Genomic DNA, 22681 nt, shown 5'->3' with positions numbered 1-22681 from the left:
TGTTCTCTAATCTCTATCGTACATATTGTACAATATATGTAATTGAGGGTAAACTGTATGGAAAATGGATGGATGGATGAACCAAAATACTGTGCTTATGAGTGAGTGTGTTTGGAAGGCCATCAATGAGAACGCAAGTGAGCCGGCTGTTGATCAGCGATGCCCAGCAACCATACTAGCCCCACAAACGGGGGCGTGCCACTTAAATGACAATAACATAGATCAAATATAAACAAGAATTATTCCATATTTAACATATTATCGCGCCATTAAGATGACTGCAGTCGTCGTAAGCGTCGCGTTCAGACAAACTCCCAAGCCGCCATCCAGCATGTTTGAAACAAAAATGCCACTCGCAGCGCGTGCGTGAAATTCATTGTTTAATATAGCATGATATGTCGACGTTCTGCTGCCGATCGGCGTAATATGGTCAGGACACGGCCGTTGAGCAGTCGGCGATGGGCCAGGTGTCCATCAGCGTGTCAACTCAGCCGCCGGGCCGCCAGCAGCTGCCATCGGAGGCACGGAGCACGCGAGTGCATCAAAACGTGCAATATTATGTTTTACCTTCCCGGGGCGAGGATGTTTAATAAGCACACACAGATGCAATTTTGCAGATCGTGCATTTTTGACAACTCTATTGTAAACCATCTTTCAGAAATTGTGAGGCAACATTGTATTTCCTGCATGAAAAGCTGAAAGTAATTTTTCTGTTGAAATGTTTCTTGATTGATTCCCTATTATTCCTTTCGAATCGCTTACATTGGCCAGTCTGACGCAGAGGTGAACAGAACTCATTCAACTGAATGAGTTTGATGGAACGCCTCATCTGATAGCCATCTCTTCTCACACATTTAATCGGGAGCACTCAATGTGTGGCCCTTGCTTTGGATGGATCTCTCTTCCTGAAACGTGTCTTCTATTAGGGACAAATATGTTTATTAAAGAAGCTGCAGGTGACATAGGGGTCACAGAAACAGATAATTTATCTGATTAATTCATTTTCAAAACAAAGTCATCGTAAAGTCAGAAGAATGTGTTCTTATCTGTGTAGTTTTAATTTTCTATTCTTGAGATGTGATAATGCATCTCTATCTAGCTTGGTACATTTACTGTATCCTCATATTTCCTGTTCATGTCATGTCATTGTAACAAAGGCAAAAGTGACCAATTTATCTAGTGGCATTGCTCTTACTGATGTGTCATTGACTGAGACATCAACAGGGTTTTTGCCCCTACTTTGACCTTGTGATGATGATTGGATTTACTCTTTCAATCGCAAAGTTTCTCTCGTTTCTTGTGAGAAAATGTTGGAATGACCCCAATGAAGCCACGTCTATTAAGGGTGCGTATAAGTGAGACAAAGGTCAGATTGCTAACACTGTTGATCAGCTATTTCAGTGGGACTCCTGGTGAAACAGACAGCAGAACCGATCCACCAAGAGTTAGGATGGGAAAGTAAAGTCTTAAAAATTGATCTTTAAGCATTCATCACTGATGGCGTTTTTAAAGCCCACTACGGGGCAATACCTCAGTTTATTAGAGCTCAGTTCAACAAGCATCAAGCCATTGGCACTGCTTGTGTTTTCCTTTTCTTTGTTGTTGTTGTTGTTTTTTTTAATAACACATTTCAAAAGCTGGATTGGCATCAAGTGAGGCATCAGTATATTGTATATTATAAGACCTTAGGCCACAAAAGCCCAGCTCAACTATTAACTCTACCTGTATTATGATTTTTCTTTGGGTTTTTATAACACTTATAGTACACTAAAAGAAGAGCGAGCCCTCCACAAGTTTGGTTCAAAAAATGATTTGTGAAGAAGGAAAATTTAAACTGGAAGACATGTGAAGTAAGCAGACTCACACTGAGAAAGTAGTGAAGCATATCCCCAATCCAAAACCTTTTCGCACTACCCCTGTATCATTAAAGTTATGTAGTATTTGATATTAAGAGTAATTATTTTGTATGACAGTTATGAATGTTATATGTTACTTAAAGCAGTACAGCTAATCAAGGCGTTATGATTAGAACCTGGGAGATATTATTATTAGTGTTGCTATCTAAAATATTTGCAATGGAAAAAAAAACTGTCACCCAGCCTATTGACATTGTACGTTACTTGGAATTGACTTGTATCAGAAGAATAGAATTTAAGTTATGTAACTCCTACATCTGGTTTGCTACTTTTTTCACAACGTCCAACTGCCAGTAATCTGATGACCTGATGTATTCTTGAGTGTTTTAGGAGTGTTTACCTGCAACTCCCCACCTGCGTGAGCAAAAATACTAATAATAACGCACTAATAATGTGAGCAGAAACGGGGGAGCACAATAGGTTAAAAACGAGATGAATGCTCAGCAGTAAGTTCTGACAATACACCTTCTCATTAGAGAAATCATCCATTCCGATATGCATTTGGAGGCTATTTAAATCCTAAATGTCTTCATCGGGGCTGCCACATCTACGCGTAGCTCAAATGTAATTTTGAAATTCACAGTGCCTGTCATCATACGAACATAAAAAGTTGAGCCAACCTCTAGTGATAACCTGAGGACACGTTACTGCTGAAAACGTTAGGCACACAGGCGAATGACTCATGAGTCATGGCACGCATAATATACGTAAGCCCCAGAATGCTTTATTCATTCGGGGGGGCACATGACATCTTAGAAGCATACAAAGTCATCACACGCATGTCGACAGAAACAATGGCATCCCTCTTATATAAGTGAAGTCAATTTGCAGCCCACACATCACTTAGGGATTCATCATTAAAGTTTTTGGGCGGGGGTCGAAAGGTCAGGATGTGATACAATTGGAGAAACTACGTTGAATTATTTAATGTATTGACTCTATGGAGGTATAGGCTTTGATGTTATCATGACTCTGCAACAACATGACTGAAAAACGATTCATCCATCCATGTTCTATACCACTTATCCTGTTCATGGTTGTGGGGAGCTGGAGCCTATCCCAGCTAATTTCACGTGAAAGACAAACAGTGACGATAGAATATAGAATTATCCTTTAAAGTGGCAACGTGTTTTGTCGTTTATAATAGCAGAGGATTAGGATAATCTCTTGTCTCACAACATGTATCCCTTCCTACATGTCATTACAATGTGGTTCTCTGTGTGTAAACAAACAAGCATACTTCATAATCCACATAGAATTATGGCAACAGGGAAATATCATAACACCTTTAGGTGTAAGTAGTTGTACCTTCAAAAGCACTGAACAAATACCTTCAAATAATTAACCCTATAGATGAAGTTAAGGTACAATGTACTGTATTATAAGTGGAAAAAGTAATACTTTTTTGCAGGCTTCCTTGGTTTTGCCTTGTAAGGTTAACTAAAAGTAGCGAGAAGCATGCAATCAACTCAAGAGGAAATTAACTCCTTGTCTGACAGGCTGCTATTATAATTCATAAAGTTGGCCAACAAAATTTTTTGACCATCTTACCCTTATGGTTTGTAGTAATAGTTTCGTGGTTCTGATGACCTTCTCGCCAGGTAAATGGTAACTTAATTCTGTGCTTTTCATTTCATATCAACAAAACACACGAAAGGATGCGACTAGACTATTTGACTTGGGTGACGTGCATTAGTTCTGCCTTTTGCGCTGGGAGAAGTGGACTTCATGGCATGCCTTGCGGCATGTTGTAGCCTACATAGTCAATCATAATGTTAGACTTTCTTGTGTTTCCCCATTATAATAGTTGTCTGTGTGTTTTCCTCTGTTTACATTTTAATTGTTTTCTTGCACCCTGAGTGTAGGTTGTGTATATAGTGACAGCTTGCTCGATTTCATCTTTTTGATAAGCCCTTTTTTTTAAGTGCTCATGAGCAACTAATGCTCCATTAGAGAAACAAGTGCACCGCATTCAGATAGCGTCTTGTCTTAATCTAACACCACTCTATACAGTACTGACACAGTTAGCCAAAACTGAGTTCTACGCCCAGGGGACCGATGCAATGTAATACAAATCCCATTACAGTACTGTGTAATAAAGTAACTATATAGAGAGGGGGCCACATAAGGGGGGGGGGGGGGGTACAGAAAACGTCACTGGTCCCTGGGGTATATTGGGCATGGACAACAAACTTGCTGCCTTGGGATCGGCCCACTGCTGAAACTGTGGTTTGTGTTGGGAAAGGCATCCTACCAGGAAACCCTTTGCTACATTATAAATTCTGAAGTCCAAGTCGTATATCTTATGAAGGCAACCGACCCTGCAGTTTAGTGGAGGTAAGGTGTCGAAAAAGAAGATGTAATGCCCAATGTAAACATTTGATTCCTTGGCAAACAACATTGTCTGCTGGTAATCAGTGGAAGCTGACATCACACTGCCAGTGTCGTATGTACAGTAATTACAGAATGTTCTGTTTATGGAATAGCAAGTCTTTATTTGTAAAGGCAAGGCGGATACTTCAGATGTTAACAAATTCAACAAGCGAGAAGAATAGAGGTGCGATGCCTGTTCAGTGAATGCAATTGAGCTCAACAGCGCATGAAACATACACATGGGTTGTAGGAGGTGCGTGTATGTCATGTGTTTACTATCTGCACGCATATCTGTTGTTCCTCTTTCGAGACTAGTCATACACTAATGCAGTTTTCTAATTGTGGAACAGCAAACCTTCCTTCCAACACGCAAAAGACAGACAGCATGCGAGAAAAGTAGGCGGCGTTTGCAGGGAGCAGAGGCAGGTGGCAGGCTGGGGACAAGGACCAAGCAATATCAAGCAATCAAAACAATACCTCTCCTCTTTGTGTTTCTCCACTTGGTGTGGATATTTAATAGTTAATAGATAATTTCTGGATTTCATTGGATTTTCTGGGCGCACCGAATGTTTTGGTAGTTGAGTGTATTTTCACATTTTATCCTGAATGCTCGTCTTGGAACACTGGAACTGTACGAGTGGTTGACTGATGTTTAGTGAGTATTTGTGTAGTGAGAGGAGACAAATGGGGAACAGGAGGGAAGAGGACGCCATATGATTAAAGACCTCAAGCAGAAATAAACCTGAGCACCTTGGGACCTACTTGTGTAGGCTGACCCACTACAACGTGTTCTAATGGAATGCCTTGTACGTACAGTGTGCACCTATATACCATATTGGATGGACCTGCATGCATCCAATATGTGCATCCATGGTACACTGTATTTGGAGTGTGTATTAAGCATATGAAGTGGTCTAATGAAAGCTGGACAACATCACTCTGTGATGTCAGTGAATGTCTGTCAGCTTGAATGCTTCTAGCACAGATAAGCAAAGATTCAGCCACCCATGGAACACAACCCTGCCTTCTCTGTGTCTCACTCCCTGTCACTTTTGTATCCCTCTCACTTTTCCCCACCATACCTTACACCGCAGACTTCTCTCGGCCTTCTTTCTTCTGCTCTCTGTTATTCTTGCTCCCTCCCCTTGTGTCATAAGTTCAGTCAGCCTTACAGTATTTTCCCTCCAGACATACTCAAGATGTTGTATATTCTTTTCATTACATGGCTCAATAACTTGGACATTATAATGATATTTCTTTCCTATACTTTATTTAAAAAACATATTCTTGTGAGTCATTTTGAATTGCTCCCCCCCCCCCCCAGAAGACGAGAAACTGACGTCACATCACTCTGAGAGCCGCTGGTAGCAAGGAACAAATCATTGTGATAATATCTTCATGAGGATTTACAGTATTTTTCACTTACCTCCCTTTGGCTCCCTGCAAAAGTTGTCCCACGCAGTTCATACAGTCCAGTGTAGACCCAACATTCGGGGTCACCGACAGGGTGCCAGCAGGCACCAGGTAGGCCCCAAGTAGCCTGCGGGCCTGTTCTTAAAATAGGTCACCAGTGATGGGACATTGTAATTTCCTAGGTATATTGTAGAAATAATCGTTTGAAGATGTAAACACTTACACAGATATTTATAGCAGTGTTGCACGTTGATATTTATGTTTCCTACCTTGTTCAATCAATTATTGCTGACAATTATTGTTAGAAATTATCAACATGATGAGTGTAGATTATTATAATTAATTACTAATAATAACATATGATTAAAGGCTGCGATTGGCTGACGACCTGTCCAGAGTGCTGCCCTAAATCAGCTGGGACGGGCTCCAGCACACCCGCAACTCTAATGAGGATAAGTAGTACAGAAAATGGATGGATTTAATTAAAGATTATTTCAGACGTGTGTATCAAACTACTTCAAGCCACTGCACATATCTTTCAGAGGGGGTAATGTCAACTACAGTATGAATGGCTGCTTGTAAAATCAGTGATGATGCAACGTGCATACGTTTGGTTATTCGTATCCATTATGGTGGTGTATAAGACAAAATCTGTACAGTACTGTAATTGTCCAAATACTTCTGGACCTTTGCAGATTCACTAAGTCACCCCATCAACTTAAGAGCCAAACAAAAAACTAACATACAGTCCTATTGCTCCGTTTTAATATATCACATGGATCTGTTTTTACAATTTTGATTCTTCTTTGTCTCTCATTGCAATCCACTTCACCGCAGCAAAGTGCAAACATAATGACAAACATAGTTTATTTAATAGCCCTGTGACTGACTTTGAAGGCAGAATTTTGAGAAAGCTTTTGACTCAGGTGTATCTACTAAAGCATCCATTGAATGTCCAGTCATACATTTATGTTTTCTACAATATACCAGAAATTGTATATTCATTTTTGTACTGCCGTATCCTCAACCCTTTGCTTCTCTGCATCCCCTCCCGTTGTCTTTTTCTCTACCCCGACAGATGTTTTAAAGCGAAGAGGAACAGCTGGCTGCGGCCAGGCTGTTTATTCACCCCTCCTTTTTTCACTTCTGTCCTCTTTTCCTTCTTTTCATTTCAGCAGTTACAGACAGAGAATACCATTTATAGCCCTAAAATATTTCTTTATTATGATGATTATTATTATTTTTACAATATTTAAACACGTTTCTTCGTGAGGATTTAGTCGGCATAAATGAACAAATGGCAAAAGACGAGTAAAATAAAGCTTCTTTAACAGTAAATGAGGATGAATAAGCAAAAGGTAGGGATTAGTTTTCAAATACCGATATTGATGTGTGCTGCTGCTGCTGCATATGTGTGCGCATCCATTTGTGTTATGTGCGCGCGGGGGGTCACCACAGGCGGTTTCTGAATCCCCTCTTAATATACGAGAATATTATGTAACTTTGTAAGCCATCACACACACAAAACACAGACACATGCACACACCTACAGTACATACATACACACAGGGTGTCAAAGACAATGGGGTCTTGTCCACATTCACTTGTGCCTGGATTACCTTTCTACACAAGTAGCTACACACATACGTACATACTCTAATGTGCTTTTTGTTCCTTTCAAGCTCCATCCACAGGACACTCACTTACACTTGGGCAATATAAATTGTACAAATTGTACAGTGCTGCAAAGATTCCCTCATCATCAGATGTTGAGGTTTGAAGCAATGTTTCTCTTTAATCCCAGCGAGTCACGCAGTACTACATGCTATTCCAGGATGTCCTGAGTCCCTCCAATCAGGATGAGAGCAATGCAATGGCTTGAGAGATGGCAGGATGCACGCCGCAAACGCAAACAGACAGAAATTTGAAGAAGAATTACACATTGATAGAGTGAGGGACAAAAGGGTGCTAATAGTTACTGATAATAGTAAAATTTTGCTTTCTGATGCGGATGTTAAAATGTGCCAAAATATGGCATAATTGGTTTGTGTAGCAATCAAACTATGGTGACCAAGGTGTGCACGTAAACATGCTGCTCGCTCAACAAACAGCCAAACTACTTTAAAAAATAAAACACTTTGTGTCATACATGTTATAACTTTCTGTATGACCTGACAGTAAAATATTATATATATATATATATATATATATATATATATATAATTATTAGTATATAAAATAGAAACTTGCAATATGGCAGTAGCCTTGCAGTAGCTCTGTGGGGACTATGTTGGAACAAACACCTCTGCAAAATACAAAAATGCCCATCTCTCGTTGGTCAAGAACTGGGTGTACTACTAGAAAACAGAAGAAGAGCAAATAAACCAGAAAGGCTATAAAGAGGAAACTGGACATTTCCTAACAAAACAAGGGCAAACAGGACTTGCCGGCTATTTAGGGATCTGATCCGACTCAAAAGCCATGTGCTACATTTCTGCTCAGCAGGTAAGTGTTTCACCTCTTTTGATTTTTAATCGATTGAACATTACCCAAAATGTCACTGATAACATTTAGTGTTATAGTAATTCTACATTACGAAGTCATACCAACGTAGCAGCTGCCGCTAACAGTGCTGCTACTGTTATTTTGTTGAAGCTTGGAAAGGTTGTGTGCATGTTTTCTCGGTGACTTTATCACGACTCCGCTCTAGGGATGCGATCGGTGTTCGGTACACTGTGCACAGAAAAATAAGACCTTACGGCTTCAAAGCACAAGTCACGGAAGCGGATAAAATGTAAAACCACTTGCATGAGTGAGGTATTGAAAGGATGAAAATGAAAAGAAAGAAAAACCTCTGGTTTGGATTAATATTGGTTTGAAAACAGCTGGATGGCATATTTTCAATATCAGATGATTTTGGGCTCTGTAGATCTGTAAAACAGGTAATTTTGCTAGCTTTGCTAACATCTTGAAATCTGCATACTCCACCTGAGTGTGATTACTTGTAGTTTCTACATCTAGACAAGCTGGTGAAAGTAAAAATGAATAATTTACATGTGACATAGCGACAGAGAAGCGGATACGAAGTCACAGTGAGGTTACAGTGCAGGAGGATGGCTTCAAGGTTGCATGTTCCTAACGAGCAGGAAACGAGCCGAGCTGAAAACTGGAAAAATGCTTGAATGGATAAGAACATGTGGCCCAAATTCAACAGCATGCGTTCATCTTTATATATCACCTCTTATTATATAGTACATTCCATTCCACCGTTCCCTCATTTTCATGTCAACTTTACAACCATCATCTTGTTATCCTTCCACCACGTCTACCTTTATCCTCTACCCTTGTTCCATAATCCCTTCATTTTCATCACGGATCTCTACATCATCTCCTCACCTTTGCCCCATTCCATCAACTGGTCATCATACTGTGTACTTGTATCTCATCATGCTTTCATTCTTATTCTTAATTTTTGAATTCTTCTATGCATTCATCATCTTTTCTCCTCTCTACTGCCAACCATCTAGCTCACCATCCTCTTAATTAATCTCTCGTCACATTCCACCATCCTTTCACTCCTTTACCCCATCCCTATCTCCATCTCATCTTCCATTTATCCTCCTGCATTTTTTCTCATTTCCACCTCAACATTTCTTCAGTTCTTTATACCAATTTCCACCTCACCCATTCATCCAGTCTCCTATTGACCTCGATACCATCATTCCCTTATCATCCTACCTCGTCCCGTGGTCTGGTCATCATTCTACTTCATTCTAACTTCTGGCTCATAATCTCTTCATTCTCATGCCATCTCTACCTCCATCCCGTCACTTTTTCATCCCCATCCCGAATCCAATCTTATTCTCACCATTGGTTCATTATATTATCTCATCCCTCCTCCTCATCTCTTGATGGTGCACATCTCCTCGCTACCTCTCTTGCATCATGAGTTCATACTCCTATTTTATTTCTTTACCTCCACCTCATGCTTTTATCCCCTTTCATCCTTTTATTCTCTTTGTTCATTCAGGTGCATTTATTTCTCACATCTCTTTTAGGTCCCACCTGGGGAGAGGTGTATCATCTGTTCAGGTGGACTCACAGCTGAGACAGACTCAAAAACCCCACTCCACACCTTGTTTGATCACTTTTTATGTTCCCATGTATATCACAAAGCACCTGTACGGCTCTGCACACACACATTGCAGGAAGTCTGTCCACACACGTTGTCCTGAGTGACTGCATGGTCATCTCCTCTCTCTCTCTCTCTCTCTCTCTCTCCCCCCCCCACCCCCCTTAACGTCGAGCAAGGTCTCATTAAAGTGATCTTTTGCTTTTGTGTTCTGTCTCAGTCAAGAGTGGTGTAGAGCAGGAGGACAGTGGGGACCTTTTTTCTTACTTCACATTCAGACCCCTGTAGGTACTACTTTGCTTTTACTTCTCACCCTCGCTCTTCCCCCCTTTCCCCCTCAATTTGATAATGCTTTTTTAGCAGTTTTACCAGATGGAAAATATGACTGTATTTCACGACGGTCAATAGAAATTTTCCTACTGACCATGTATTGATTTTAATTGTTTGAACAATGTAAGGAATAGCTAATATAAGGATATATGAGAGGTATTATTAAAACTGACAGACTTGAAATTGTTGCAACTCTAATGTTTGTGGAAGTTCATTTAATAGAATAAGTTGTATAGCTGGATGCAGATAAAAGTGGAGCGCGTACATGTTGGTGTATTTGCGATACTGCTATGTTGCGGGTCTTGGTTTCGGCATCAGCACAAAAAGATTTTTCTCACTTACATAATTCCCTTTGAACAATTGTACTTTTTTATTTTTTTATGCTGACTGCTAACGTCTCACTGAACATTCTCCCTTTCGTTGTCCTTAACTGACTGGCCTTGTTAGGCAAAGTGCACGCTCTGAGACTGTTGCAGCTGGTGTCACTGTTCTCTAACCTGGTTTGACGGCTAGAAGAAAAAAAAGTCGTATGATATTCTTCTATCTATCTATAAATATTTATGTTATAGGTAATACACAAGTATGCGGAATGTCTTTCACTGAAAAAGTTCAATGCTAACATAATTATTGTTATGAATCTTTACATTAATGTTTTTACAAGAAAAAAATGGAAACATAGGAAAGCATATTATTTCTTGATCTAGATGACAAATGGTAGTTATTTACTTGCTTTATTGAACAAAAGATGTTTTAGGGCTTCAATATTACTGGCTATACATAGATGAAACTTATTTTCACGTTTAATGAATATATTTTCCATACCGCTTATCATTACTAGGGTGGCGGGCGTGCTGGAGCCTATCCCAGCAATCTTCAGGCGAGAGGTGGGTTACACCCTGAACTGGTCGCCAGCCAATCGCAGGGCACATATAAACAAACAACCATTCACACCTACAGGCAATTTAGTGTCTCCAGTTAACCTAGCATGTATGTTTTTGGGATGTGGGAGGAAACCGGAGTATCGAGTACCGATCGGCCAGACAATCATGTTCTACCAGCTCCAGTGACCCCCCCCCCCATTTAACGTCTTGTTGATGCGGCAATCAGGGTAGCTGACAATCCTACATGCAAAATGCCACAGCACGACCCAGTGAGAGTTCTTCCTTATCACGTTTGCCTGTTCGTGTCCATGGCTGTTAGGGATTCTGCTATGAGGTCAACAAGGTGTGTTTCCCCATTTCTGCTTTCTGTGAGTCGTGGATTAAGACAACAGCTTCCTGACCTGACCTGCTATCTTTGGATTGCGGAACATTGCATAACCTTTGCCCAAGCGCGACAACTTCTCTAGCTTCAAAGCCTGACCCGCTCGACTGTGAACGGCTCCACCGCATCCTGGTTTTGAATTGACCTGTGACAGTTTATCTTTATCTGATTATTAAAATCCTTTCCAACTTTTTCTGGTGGCTCAATGTTTTGCACTTCAGTCCTTCACCACATTCGTCTCGTGTCACATTAAGACGTTAAAATTCATTCACATTTCCGTTCGGAGTTTGGTTGTCCACGTGCTTGCCTAGGTTTTCTTCCACTCTTCTCATTTTCTGCCACATCCCATAAGCATGTCTAATGAGTCTATTGGAGACTACAAATGGCACATAGGTGTGAATCTGAATAGTTGTATGTCTATACTATATGTGCCCTGTAATTGACTTGAACCACAAACAACATGGCACGATTGTCACTGAAACAGTGGACTGCACTGACCACTGTAACTGTATTATAATAATACAAAGTGAGGAAACGGGTAGGAAATAAAGGAGACAGTGTGAGTATTTGAGAGGCTGTTGGCAGTGGTTTTCTGATATGCAGTTTTCTGGTCGCTGTTGCGACCAGAAAACTGTGGGCGGGTCGCTGTTGCAGATCAATGTGGGCGGGTATTGTTTTGACCACATTGTTGTCTGAATGTGACACTTAAATGCAAAGAACATTTCTCCTCCATTTCTACTTGCTTTTATAATGTAACAGTATCTTGAAAAATATTGGTGTTGAATCCGGCTCAGTGACTTGTCAGTTTGCATGTGAGTGCGAATGGTTGTCTGACTTCATCTGTGATTGACTAGTGACCCGTCTTGGGTGTAGTCTTGCTTTCACCCAGAATCAGCTAAGAAAGACTCCTTCCTCCCGATACCACTGACCAGGACAGGTATTTGAAAATGGATGCACATAGTTTATGCTCAAACTTTTGTTCTTTCTTCTGTTTTTGTTGATGCCATGTCAGCGCTATATTGCTGCAGAAAGAGACACAGCAAAAGGTTCAGCGTTCTCTTTGTGAAGAAACAGTTTGGGCGTGGTCTGATTCACGCATGCACTGTGGTTGTTGATGTGTTTTGAGTGTTCTGTTGCCAAATGACATCTGAGCTTTGATGTTGTGGTCTCTCTCCCCGGTACCTTGGTTTCAACATGATAATCCTCAGAGACAGTTTGAATGAAATATAAATAATAAGCAGCAGATGTGGGAGAGTTCCTGACTTATTCTTATAAATAATGGTGCCATATCTTAACCACTGAAAATTTCTTTTTCTCATGAAAGAATACATTCACAGACACACATTGATGCTTGCATCTTTTTTTTTTAAATGAGGAAATTGTGTAAAATGATGCATCTCTAACCGCTCATATGATATATGGTAACTGGGGTTTAAGTATGTGCCTGTGAGTGCAAGACAGAGAGACAGAAATAGATTTTTGTTGTACCCCTGTGTAAATGTAAAATGGACTTAAGTCACAATCGGTAGTTTGCACCACCATTCTCTGCGAATTGACTTAGAAATGTTAAGACAGAAAATACAGTAGATGGAAACTTAAAACACTGGATATGATCCAACACTCTTCCCCAGTTAAGTTCATAGATAAAAAGAATGACACTGTCCTTTTTGTCACGACTGTCTTCAATTTTCCCTCAAGTCTGTGGTTGAGTGTATAAGTGGACTGAGGGGAGGTCCGTAAGCTCAAAGCAGGAACTCTACTCGGTCAAAACACTGCAGAGTGAACACTGCTCGTGTTTGGAGACAAATGATGATCACACTCACACTCTTGACTGCTGAGTAATGTATTATCATTGTGTGTTTACAAAAGTAATAATAGGGGATTTGGTCTTTAACTTGCAGAAACAGCCCCAGGTTAAAGGGTCAAACTCAGTTGAACAAGTCAGCTAGCGTTATTAATAGCCACTGAGCAGACTGTGACTGAATGTGCTGGGTGTTATGTGTTGCAAACAGATGGCGCTTGTCTTGTTGCTTTCTTACAAAAACTTTGTTAAAAAAAAGATAAGAGCTACTCAACACCTCTTTACAAGTCTCATTCCACCGTGAAGAGCTGGTCGCTGCATAAGTGAATACATTGTAGATGGAGAGCTCTTGTGTTGGATTCTCTGTGTGTGCATGCTTTTTGTTATTAATCATCAACAATGTCATCTCTTTCTTTACTGGTTGACTGGGTGCTGTGGATGTCCGCCCCTATGGACACACACACACACACACACACACACACACGCACATCCAGCAAATGCAAAAACTGGGATCCATTTCCGGCCTCACTAGTTCTCAGTGGCTTTCTTTGCAAGTTTGTGCGTGACATGTGGCAGACTTTGTTAATCTCTTGGGAATTAAACCCGCTGAGATGTAGATTGTCATATACGACGACAACGCGGAGTAAATGTCTTTTGCGGAGCCGGCCAATGACGTCATTGATCGGATCGGCGAATTATTACATTAAAGCCGATCAGCCTAAAATGTTATTTATCGGCCGATACCGATCAAGCCGATCACATCGTTATAAAGTCTGGCATTACACAACCTCCACTTTGTTGGCCCAATGTTGGCTTTCTAAATTAAGCATCCAATATCAATATATATAACAATATACAATATCGGACCACCTTTCTCCACTTGTGAGGTGGTGTTTGCTACCGGCGTGTGAACCTAATACAATATTTTTCTCCCATTCTCCCTATTCCCACCCCCGTTGTCCTGACAGCATTTCCCAGCTGTGAGCGGTGCATTCATGGATTCTCCCTACAATGGCAACACGTCCTTGCAGACGTCCACTTCCAACCTCAACACCGGCTACTCCCGACCCTCAGAGACGGAAGATGACGGCAAAGTATCCAGTGACACAATTTGGCTGTGGATCGCTGTCCTGGCAACTATCGGCAACATAGTGGTGGTGGCTGTCGTTTGTGCCTGTGCCTTCTGACAAGATGGGATGGCGGAACGAGGATTTCCAAGAACGAAGAATCTTGTAGATCCTGAATATAATGTATATTTTTGTAGAATGAGAAGCAATAGCCTTACTTTTAAAAATGTTCACAGTGAAAAAGGAATACACAGTTATGTTGTTGTGTAGATAAACACCTGTTAGAAAGCTGATTCATAAACAAAGCTCAGTTTGGGCTACAGCAAATGTCACACAAGGGACTCTCGAATGATATTTTAAAGCAAACCCTTAGATCAACAACTGATCTATTTAATATTATATGAACACATCATCAAAAACAAACAAACAAACAAACAAAATATATATATATATATAATATAATCAGAGATCTTTAGATTTGACATTCAGGCTAAGTTGTCCTACTCATGGTTCACTGGGTTATGCAAGTAAAGCTGATGTTACATAAACTCATTCAATCACGCTTTGTACTAAAGCAAAAAAAATAAATTCAAACACAGTAAGGTTTGAATTTTACATATATCTCCGAAAAAGTGATTTCAATTGAACCCGATTTTCAATTCTGAAGAATCTTAAACATACAGTTGACACAAAGAACAACGCAGAAGGACAAATGATTCATTGTCAATAGGTCGGTGGCTACTATAGGTCCTAAAATGAAGTTGAATGTAGAAGAAAAGTAAGTAATAAAAGATAAACTAAGTGTGTGACAAATGCTCAATCCACACCTTTCCCAGACTGTCCTATTCAGAAGCAGCTTGGCTCAGTTTACGAGGGCCTCTAGTGGCCACAGAAATTATAACTGCGGCATGTGGCGGGGTGACGGTGAATAATGTCTACCAGTCAACTTATGTCAAACTTTAATTCAAATTCATTTTAAAAAAAAAACGTGTAGTTATCTCCGTTGAGATCGGCCTGTGTAAACTCTGCTCTTATCTTGTCACTTCTCTCCAGAGTAATAAACTGTCACGTGCTTATTGTCCTCGGATCCCCCGCTTCCGATAGCGTTTTATTCTCCATCTCTCCCTTACTTCTTGTGCGCCAGAGGGAAGCCTCCCCCGTGGAGCCCATTAGAGTGGATTTGAACTTGTCGTGCTGATGTTAGTCTCAGATGACTTTGGAGACAGAATAGACCCAAGCTTCCTTCAAAGACAAAAACGAGCAGGCAGTAAAAGGAAATGGTGCTGAGATGAGTTTGCAATGATCCTCACAAGAGTGGCAATGAAGAAAAAAGAGGGATGATGAGTTAAACGCATGCGTCCTAATAAGCACTTCAAAGTTGATGCATAAGAAGGCAGGTTAGAAGGTGGAAACAAATGAAGAGGATGATATATGATATGATATGACATGCCAGGGAACAGGAATCTAGTGACGGGGTGAAGTGAATTGAAGCGCTTTTAAGCAGAAACATTTTCTTCAATGATGGATTTAACTTTTCCCTGTATTTCTTATTGAGTTGATCAAAAAGGTTCGTTTGTATTAGACAATAGTTGTTGCTGCCCTCTGAGCAACCAGGCAGGTCCGCAGGCACTGGCCCTACTCGAGAACCTATTAATAGTTCACCCCTCCTTCAGTTCTTATAAGGCACAATTGCACAATGGGCCTCCGACAGTGGCTTTGTCCCACTGTGATTCATTAAATGTCAAGTGTCCATTGTCCATGACCTTTTCACTCCGAGTGTCAAGTCAGTGTTCCGTAGGAGCACAGAACTTTCAACCTTTTGGGCAGGGGCGGGGGTGGACACAATAAATCCTCCTCTAAACAAATCCTAAACTCTCACCTGTCTTTTGACTAAAGACAACACCTATCCAACCAACGCGCAACAAAATGTGAGTTGATCTTCCTAAAAGATTCAATATTATTTCTCAATACAGGGAGGGTCATTGAGTATGACTAAAATGTGCTGCCACTATAAATACAATGCATAATCTTTGGACATTATGATTTTATATTAGTATTATTATTAGTTTATTATTAGTATTTGTATTTTTTATTAGTATTTTAGGCAGGCTTTATGAGTACGGTATTTTCGCGACCATAAGGCGCACCGGGGGGCGCAGTTTCATCCACTTGCCAAACCGATGTTGTTTTGCACAATGCACATACTATGTACCTATTGGGGGCGTGCCTTTAGCGTCCTCTTTCACGCGCACCCTTCCCCCTTTAACGTCCGCCTTTCCTCTATATAAGCAGCGTGTCGGCAGGAAATGCTCCCAGTCAGTCAAGCGGAGCGCTCATCAAAGTCACACAACAGCATTTACAGATTTTGGAACTCGGTGCACACATAAGGCGCACCGCATTATAAGGCGCCCCGTCCATTTTGGAGAAAATTTAAGACTTTTAAGTGCGCCTTAAGGTCGTGAAAATACGGTATACTATATATGCATTTTCAACCATCCATTTTCTCAACCGCTTATCCTGTTCAGGGACGCGGCGGGCAGCTGGAGTCTATCCCGGCCGACTTGGCGCGAGTGGTGTTCGACGCCCTGCACTGGTCGCCAGTCAATCAGAAGGCGTATCGAGAGACAGACAACTTTCCACACTTACATTCACACTGTCACTGAGTGGGAACTGAACCCGTGCCGTTCTGCACGAAAGTCAGGCGAGTGAACCATTACATATTCAGTGACTTCTTTTCCATTTTCTCTTCAAAGTGTTCATAATAATGAATTGAGGCTGATGACAAAAGTCTTTAGTGACTTAATTCCTTGTGGCCTTTTTGTTTGTGACACTGGTTTTGATTTAATTCACATTCAAGTATGCAGTAAATGTATATTACTTTTGTCAAAGTGTTGCAGCAATATCCACATATCATTTCTACATTAATACAAAGAGATTTCATGCCAACAGAAAGTCACCAGAAAAGAGAACATACAGAGTGGATGCAAACTTGAGAAGCATAACAGGTTTAATGACTCAGCAAACTGACCTGACAGGGGAGCAGTGGGAACTCATCTCTGCTGCTTTTACGGTTGAACACTCAGAAGGAATTTTGCCTCGTTCTACAGCAGTTTGTCATTTCGGCCGTTAAAAATGTATCAAAAAATGGATCTCTCTTTTTAGGGAAAGCACACACCTTAAGGCAATATTTATACAAACATGACGAGATAACATGCACATCGTAAACAAAGGAAGAATGGGGGGAGCATGTTGTCAGGATATAGGCCTCACAGTCAAATGTTCTGGGTTTGAATCCCAGCTTGGACCTTTCTATGTGGACTTTGCAATTTCTCCCAATGCTTGCATGTTCGTCCCCGAAGGCACGAAAGTGCCCTTGGGTGTAAGTGTGAATGTTTGTTTCAACTTATGTCCTGCGTACTCAGTCTCTCGCACGAAGTCTGCTGCGACAGGCTCCAGCTCACTCGCGACCCCGAACGATAGGAAATGGCATTGATGGACTGTAAATGTAATAAACGTAGTAACACTTGCCAGGCCAGTAGTTGGTGATGTCACTAAAAGACAGTGTGTTTAGTAGATTTACACACCCCTGTTCAAATGCCAGGTTTTGTGATGTAAATAAATGAGACCAAGATAAATCATTTCAAAACTGTTTCCACCATTAATGTGAATTTGAACAGGGGTTTGTAGACTTTTTATATCCACTGTACATGCTGAACAATTGCTTCCCCTTTGTGTACTGTACGTTTTTAGCAGTAGAGTTAATGTACACTTTGGTGGCGAAGCTTTTCTCAGCACAAAGCAGACGGACAACATTCAATGCATGCAAAACGCGGTTCCAGCCTGTCCTGTGTGACAAGTGTATAGTTTCACCAAACCACTGATTTCGATGTTTTGAGACTGCTTGTAACGATGGCTTAGAAATTAGCGTGGCTTTGACATAGTTTTCGCCTACCCACTCCTTGTTCTCCCTTCGTGACAGTTTTGTAAGAAGTGTAGCTTATTCGCTACCACGGAAGCGATGATCAGTGATTTATAACACGTTGACACTGGACGCAAAGAGAACTTTCGGCTCCGAGCCTTGGCAGCCGGGGGGCGTAATAAAATACCGTGCACCAAGCAACTACTCAATGTGGACATGACGGTAATGGCAGGCTGGATTTATATTTTTTTCCCCCAATATCTGGAACAAACAAGTGTTACGGACGTAATGAGTCAATGTTCAGTGATGTCTGTAACAAAATACGGACGTTCTGTAACATTTGGCAGCTCTGCAGCTCTCCAGCAAATCATTCTGCAAAAAGCTCTGGACATAGAGTGACTCCATGCTTGAAGTTGCTCTGACTATGGTATCAACCCCACACAGAACTATTTGGGACCATGGACATGTTTTTCTTTTTTTAAATGAGATAGCCTTATGAACACATTTTTGTTTGGCAGTCAAACAAGCAACAAAGAGCTTTGCTGGATAGCAGAGATGTGTTTGACTGACAGCTGGACCCAAACTATTAACCAATTTTTATATACAGTATATATATATATATATATATATATATATATATATATATATATATATATATATATATTATACAGTATTTTTATTTTTTACTCACCTTTATTTATTCAACGCTGATAGTAGTTCACTGTGACATAAATGAATAATGCGGTTGGTTATAATGTCACATCTTATGTATTTCACTTAATATGCATGATTAAAATAAGCTATATCACGTTTTCTTGGCCCTTCTAAGGATGTCAACATTTTGTTTTGTTACATTTTAAACACTGTATAATTACATCGTGAGACACAGTCCATTCAGAGATTTTTTTAGCCAATAACGTGTTGAGGTTAGTGAGGTTTTAGATGGAGATTTCTTTCTATTGTAAATAATAATGCACTTAAAGAATCATCTGTATAATAACTTCATTAAAATAACAAGGTGAGATGTTTGTCCGATCAAGTTTCCTCACTTTATTTGAACTCCATCCATGTTTTTGTGTCCCCCTATTACACAAGAGTGAGTAAAACACAAATCCAGAATAGATAACATACAAGGCAAAAAAGAGGCCAATTTGTGAAGTACACATCATCCCTGGGGCAAAGAAAACCCGTTCTCTGAGTATGCATGAGGGTGGGTGGGGAGGACAATAGAAAGCAGACAAACCAAGCCATGTCGATACTTTTTTTAAAAGACGATATAGTTTCCCAAAAAACAATAAACCATAATATTGTTGTTGTTTTTTTATTCCCCTCTGTTGTTTTTTTTATTCCCCTCCGAAATGATGAAAAATAAGGCCCGCCCTAATTATATATATATATATATTTTTTTTATTTTAATGCTTTTAAATCAGTATTGTTGCTGTTATTATTATAATTTCCTTTCTTGTTTCTCTATTAAATTGTTTTTCTTTATTCTGTGATATGGATCCCCTGGGTCTGAAATAAAGAATAAAGAGCTGCAAGACTAGCCTGGTTTACATGGAGCCCTCTGTTCCGAATATATTCGGTTTAGAAGCCCAAACCAAATGAAAATGCTCCATGTAAGAACCTCAATCAGATTAAACAGGCCAAATCCGGATGAAATTTCATTTGGTTTCACAAGGTAGAATATTCATTTTGCCAAACTGATCAGACGTAAATTTTCACCATTCAGAGCCGGGAAAGCGCTGTCAGTGCATGCATCGTCTTGACGTAAATGCGCAGACGGAGCTCATACATATGCGGTGGCGATCTTGTTTTCAAGTACCTCTAAGTTGTTTTTAATCAAGTGTTTTTTTAAATAAACGGATAAAAACATTCCCAACTACTGTGCTGAATAGACAACGAACCTCCATCTTGATAAATGGTGTGACGTTCACAACGAAGTGCGCATGTCACACGGCTGTCCCGGTTAAACGAAGCGCACATCCTGTATACGCCCGATCGTAATAGATCACGTCAACGTACAGAAATCTTAAATCGAAATGATTTCAATCGGAGTGACAAAAAAAACTATCGTGTCCATTTTATTTATCGAATGATAAGTCAATATAGTATTTAATCCTGACAGGCCTACATGTCTAATTTCCTTTCTGAGTAGCTGCATGTTTATATACAGTATAATATACTTTATGTAAACAAATGAAGAGGGGCTCGGTTTAATAACAGGAGCGTTTTGATCATATTGACCCCTGTTCCCCCCCCCCCCCCCCCCCCCCCCCCATTCATCACCAGATGCTTGAAATGTGTTTGGGATTTAAAAAAGACCGTGTCTTTGTCACAATTCAAAACCATACGAAATTTTGTTTTAACATATTAATTTGAAAGAACAAATGAGCGACAACTCATGTTTTTGCTCTCCTGTAGAGTTTGACCCAGAAAACTACAGTATGTAAACCATATCATCTGCATACGTTTTATGACACAATTGTCGGCATACAACGTAGACTGTGACACAATGGTGCTGTGGCGTTTGCCTGGGAGGTGAGTCTCATCACATTAATGTAGACACCAAACTGACTTTGCATTCCATTCTTGTGAGCATCCAGAACAGAGACACGTTTACCCATTTCCCAAGCTCCAAAGGCATCACAAAAGACTTCAGAGAGAAATCAAGTCAAAGAAAAAAACGAAACACTCGTGGAGTTACTCCTTTAGAAGCAGACTGGGCTCACTGATATGAGATTTTCTGAAGCCTTGTGTGGTGATGGTGGTTTTACCTTTAATAGTTAGTAAGAGTTTACATGTTTTTTTGGACATACTTGGCAAATAAAGATGATTCTTAAGATTCTGGGCAACATTTGCGGTGTATTTTCTGGAAAACTTCACTTTGACAACAAATTTTACCAACTTCTGGTGCAGGGTCCTCCTTTTTACATTTTGTTTAACATTTGCCTGTTTATGCGGCACGACTGGTTAGAGCATCTGTCTCACAGTTCTGAGGACCTGGGTTCAATCCCCGGCCCCGCCTGTGTGGAGTTTGCATGTTCTCCCCGTGCCTGCGTGGGTTTTCTCCGGGCACTCCGGTTTCCTCCCACATCCCAAAAACATGCATGAATTGGAGACTCTAAATTGCCCGTAGGTGTGAATGTGAGTGCGAATGGTTGTTTGTTTGCATGTGCCCTGCGATTGGCTGGCAACCAGTTGAGGGTGTACCCCGCCTCCTGCCCGATGACAGCTGGGATAGGCTCCAGCACGCCCGCAACCCTAGTGAGGAGAAGCGGCTCAGAAAATGGATGGATGGATTTGACTGTTTATTAATTTGCATTAATTTTGTTTGTTATTGTCGATGTAATGATGCAATAATGCAACGATTGCATTTTTATTGAATTCCCTCATGGTAAATTATGAACAGTCAGAGAAATGACTAAGAATGGTCGAAATTTAAGAGAAATTATGTGACCCAGATTCAAGAATATACTATTATCCTAAACATTATATTAGTACTTAAAAATATTTGTTTTTAATTAAAGCATTCATACCGATTTTTTTCGTCGCTTTTGCGATTTTACTGTTTCCGTGGCAACGTGACAATGGAAGGAGCCTCTGTTGACCAAATATTTCAGATATCAGGCTATGAAAGTCAAAATATTTTTGCCTTGATTTGCTATGTCAGTGCAATACACTGTTCCCTTGGTTTAATTTGTCCCTTTCAACTCCACATTGCACTGGATTTTTTTTGTCGCTAATTCCTTTTGTTTAAAAAAAGTCTTACCTGTTCAAAAATTTGGAACACTGAATTAGAAATAAATTTGCTGTTAAATGTTAAATGAAATTTCATCTGCATCTGGACCAGATTATGCAAAGATAATTTGTGTCACTGGATGAAACTCCTTTTAAGATTCTTGGTTGCAGTTTTCCCTCTCATTTCACTGTTAAAATCGGTTGTGGAAACCGCAAACTACTGTACCTTAATTATTAACATCCTTATGTTAATCTACTTTTGCTGACACAGCTGCTGGGAAAATGTCTACCAAGGTAAAGTACTATCTAAGAAGTCAGCAGGACCTCAGTGGTAACAAACCCCAGAAAATGTCTCCCCAGACAGCAGATGATGACCCTGAGCAGAGATAGGTAGAGATTACAAAGTACCTACACCACATATCCAAAATATCTACAATATCTTGAAGACACAATGACCTTCATTCAAGGTTGTACTGCCAGGCTAGTACAGTTCACACCATTAGGGAGAAAAATGTATGAAACACAGAGTGAAGTGAAAGATGATTTCTCAGCCTTGAGACTGACAGTAATGCACAATTCTTCTGATGTTGATGTGAATTTTGGTCTGTCCTATGCAAGACACTCACTTGATTTGTGTGGCACAGTTCACGCCGGATGCCCTTACTGATGCTACTCACTTTATTTTTATTTTTTATTTTTTTCTGCCAGCTCTGGGTAATGTAATAA

Source organism: Phycodurus eques, chromosome 7 (assembly GCF_024500275.1).
Source record: "Phycodurus eques isolate BA_2022a chromosome 7, UOR_Pequ_1.1, whole genome shotgun sequence".
In the NCBI taxonomy this organism is placed as follows: Eukaryota; Metazoa; Chordata; class Actinopteri; order Syngnathiformes; family Syngnathidae; genus Phycodurus; species Phycodurus eques.
Note: the sequence above shows the minus strand (reverse complement) of the source record.